A 3,922-nucleotide genomic window follows, 5' to 3' on the forward strand; every position below is an offset into this window, starting at 1 on the left:
GACTATGCCGTTGGTGCGGTCCTAGGCCAAACCAAAGATAAGAAGCATCATGCAATTGCCTATGCTAGCAAAACTCTGACAGGAGCACAATTAAATTATGCTACTGCTGAAAAAGAGCTCCTTGCAGTTGTTTTTGTTATTGATAAGTTTAGATCTTACTTGGTTGGAGCAAAGGTTATTGTTTATACTGACCATGCAGCTTTGAAATATTTGCTCACCAAGAAAGATGCTAAGCCCCATTTGATTCGGTGGATTCTCTTACTCCAAGAATTTGACCTTGAAATAAAAGATAAAAAGGGAGTAGAGAATACTGTAGCCGATCATTTGTCGCGTATGCAAGTTACTAACCTGCAGGAACCACCAATCAATGACTTCCTACGCGACGACATGCTGCTCAAGGTGACGGATTCCAACCCATGGTACGCAAACATTGTGAATTTCATGGTTGCAGGTTATGTACCACCTGGGGAAAACAAGAAAAAACTGATCTTCGAGAGCAGACGTCACCTTTGGGATCCACCGTACCTGTACAGGGTGTGTATGGATGGATTATTAAGGAGATGTGTCCCTACAGCAGAGGGGGTACATATTATAGAAAAGTGTCATACTGCAGCATATGGAGGCCACTTTGGAGCTTTCAGAACACAAGCAAAAATCTAGCAAAGTGGTTTCTTCTGGCCCACAATGTATGAAGACACTAGAGAATTTATTCGAAGGTGCCGAAGATGCCAGCTGCAGGGAGGCATCACTGCTCACAATGCAATGCCCCTCACATACAATCTCCAAGTTGAACTGTTCCATGCCTGGGTATTGACTTCATGGGACCATTCCTAAAGTCCCATGATTGTGAGTACATCCTGGTTGCTGTGGACTATGTCTCCAAATGGGTACAAGCGTTACCCTGCCGAGCTGCAGACGCCAAGCATGCGAGGAAGATGTTTCATGAAATCATCTTCCCTCGTTTCAGAACACCATGGATGGTTATAAGTGACGGGGGGTCCCATTTCATCGACAAGACCTTCCGTCGCTTCCTAAAAGAACTTGGTGCAAGACACAACATTGCTACACCCTACCACCCTCAGACCAGTGGACATGCATAAACTTCTAACAAGCAAATCAAGAGTATTCTGCAAAAAATGGGGAACGAAATGGGTAAAGGATGGAAGAATATGCTACCTGATGCACTTTGGGCATACAGAACAGCATATAAGACCCCCATTGGCATGTCAGCATATCAACTGGTCTACGGGAAGACGTGTCATCTCCCAGTTGAGCTTGAGCACAAGGCCCACTGGGCCATTAAGAAATGGAACATGGACTACAAGCTCGCTGGGAGGAATAGACTAATGCAGCTGGTAGAGTTAGAGGAATGGAGAGAAAAGGCATACCATAGTGCCAAGATATACAAGGATCGTACCAAAAGATGGCATGACAAGAGGATCAAGCCCAAGGAGTTCAAGCCAGGTGACAAGGTATTAATGTTCAATTCCAGGGTAAAACTCTTCGAAGAAGGAAAAATTCACAGCAAATGGAATGGCCCGTATATCGTCGTCAACACATCTTCTCACGGGGCAATCACACTCCAGGATGATGACGGTGAGTACTTCAAGGTAAATGGCCATCGGCTTAAACTTTTTCATGAACCTTTCTGACCCGGTGAAGTTTTCGATGAAATTAAGTTAGTAGATTTCGATTCTACACATCTTCTCCATAGAAATGAAGCCCATGCACTACCTGATCACCTAGCCCATGACCTTAGAAGCCCACATGAAGAATCTGGGGCCTAGTAGAGCCGTGAGGGGGGCGGCCGAACCTGGGGGTCGGCCGGCCCCAACTCGTGGCCGTTGGTGCTGAACCTTTGAAATTTAAACCCTCCAACATCCCTTTTCATGTTTCTTTGTGTGGAGACGCTGAACTTCGGAAGGTTTGGCACCATTTTGATCCTCTCTTCCCTTTAAATTCATCTCCTCTCCTCTCCTTCTTCTCATTCATCCAAAGTCCAAGCACTCCACTCTTCCTCAGCCTCTTCTCACCTACAAAGCACCATTACCATGGCCGGAAAGTCCATCATCCCGTTCGTTGAGTTCGAGTCCACGTACGGACTCAACGACGAGCCATCTCCCGCCAACCAAGCTTTAGCGAGCCTTGCAGTGGAAGAAGAGGCAATGCACATTGCCACGACACCGCTGGCAATCATGCCAGCATCTGGGAGGAAGATAACGCCGAGGGGCGCCGAGGAGGGGGCGGCCGACCCCCTGGTTCGGCCGAACCAGGGAGGAGGCCCCTCGGCCTCCCCTTCGGCACGATGCATCGTCAAGAGGGCTACTGCCCAGAGGGGCAGTGTAACACCCTAATTTAAATTTCAGCATTTATTAATAAATTTAATTGGCTTTACTTAAATTTCTAAGGTTTATTGTGTTAGACTTGCATTTAATCTAAATTTTTTTGTTCTATAAGTAATTAAAATTTTATCATAGGTTTCAAATGTTTGCACATTCATGCTGGTGCATACTTTTAATTGATTGAGTGTGTTTTGAATTCAAAGTCAAATTTGAATTCAAATAGGTTTGAGTTGTTTAGAATTAGAAATAGAAAAGAGAAAAGAAATAGAAAAGGAACCCATAACCCAAACCCCACCCTAACCCAGTCCAAAACCCAACAACCGGGCCCAGCCCGCTCTCCCTCTTCCACCGGCCCTTTTCCCCTCTCTGGCCCAGTGCGCCAGCCCGGTCGACCCATCCCTCTTTTCCTTTCCCCCGCGGCCCAGCTAGCTCCGATCCCCACATCCGCCTCGCAGCCGGCCCAGTGCCCCGCTCAGCCCGCAAGCGCGCTCCCCCCCACTGACCAGCTTGGCCCGCCTGCCAGCTTACCAGCGCCCGCACCGCGTCACCCGTGCTGTGTGCAGCCCCTAGAGCCAAGCCGCACAGGTTATCGAGCCCCGGAGCGGCCAATTCGGGCCAAATCCGGTGAGACCTCGCCGCGCCGAGCCGCCTCCACCGTCGAGCTCCACGCTCCAGCCATCCCCGTGCCCAGATTTTTGCCACCAGTGGCTTATGCATACAGCGTAGGTGCCTCCCGACCCAGCCCCCATTCGAATCCGCCCCGGGAAGACCGAGTTCGGTCTTCTCCGGTCGTGCGCCGCCGCGGGAAGTCGCTTCCGGCGGTTTGCGTCGCCGCCCCGCGTGCGAGACACGCCCTGGCCGCCCGATCCCAGACGGATGGTCGAGATTAGATCGGCGTACCGTTTCACCCTGAACCGTTAGATTAAGATCCGACGGATCAGATCCGTGCGTACCGGTTCGGCCTGAAGTTTTTTTTCTAAAGAGCCTCTTAAGTTTTCCATAATCAACCCGTAGTCCGACCTTATTCAAAAATAATTACGCAGAGGCCCTGTTTTTAGCACGCAGCCCCCTGAGCTTCCTGGAAATAGAACCCGCCGTCCAGCACTTGACTTTTTGCGTGTTAGCCCCTGAGTCTATGGGTTAATTGCATATAAGTCCCCGGTTTTTTCCCAGAAACCCCTGGAACTCCAGTTTTCTTACAATTAGGTCCCTGGATCTTGTTTTTAGCCTAGATTTTGCGTTTTAGCTCTGTTTTGGGCATTCTTTATGTCCGCGCGATCGTTGTAACGCGTAGAATAGTTTTAGACTAGTTTAGTGTGCTGTTTTTATGTATTGATGTACTGTTTCTTAGTTTTTATTAGTGTATGCTTGTATGCTTATTATTGTGCATTGTTTTGGCCATGTGTTCGTGAGTAGACGTTGATCCATCTGAGGAGCCCCAGTACCAGTACCCGGAGCAGCCGTCTTCTGACTAGTTTGAGCAGCAGCAGGAGCAGTATGAGGAAGGCAAGTATAACATGAACAACATATCATCTTTAAATACAATTTCATACTGCATTTTAATACTGTATGCCTATAAG

The sequence above is a fragment of the Panicum virgatum genome, chromosome 2N, assembly GCF_016808335.1.
Source record: "Panicum virgatum strain AP13 chromosome 2N, P.virgatum_v5, whole genome shotgun sequence".
In the NCBI taxonomy this organism is placed as follows: domain Eukaryota; kingdom Viridiplantae; phylum Streptophyta; class Magnoliopsida; order Poales; family Poaceae; genus Panicum; species Panicum virgatum.